Source organism: Eimeria mitis, genomic scaffold (genome assembly GCF_000499745.2).
Source record: "Eimeria mitis Houghton genomic scaffold, Emh_scaff1628, whole genome shotgun sequence".
Classification (NCBI taxonomy): Eukaryota; Apicomplexa; class Conoidasida; order Eucoccidiorida; family Eimeriidae; genus Eimeria; species Eimeria mitis.
The window spans coordinates 791-1,289 of record NW_013569942.1 but is presented as its reverse complement, the minus strand read 5'-3'; positions in this window follow the sequence as shown (position 1 = coordinate 1,289).

Here is a 499-nt window from a genome sequence, read left to right as displayed (position 1 = left end):
GAAACCCGTCGACGTCTCGGCATTCATTCATGGAATAAGGGGTTTATACGCCTGCCTCATTCTCATCACACTTCGCTAGGGTACGTAATAGGTTACCGGGACCACCTACTACTCTAGCGTATATGTTTCCGCCTCTGTGGCTAACCTCCACGACCCTCCCCCCACAAGCCAGAGGGCTTCCTGCACGGGAGTGTTACTAGGGATGGTTGCCCCCATAGATAGCTCTCGCCTCTGCCCACGCCGTACCGCCTTCGTAGCGAACCCGCACGTTATCCAACAAAGCTGGTAGTCGTGGGTGTTCGTTTGAATAGCGTATTATGGTATGGCGAGGAGGGTGCCACGCCTCAGGCTGCAGTCGTTGCAGAGCGATGAAGCCAAGTCAGTGAGTGACCCGGAGCACCCCCTACAAGGTGTTTAGATTAATTTTCTTAGCATTCATATATATATATATATATATATATATATATATATATATATATATATATATATATATATATAT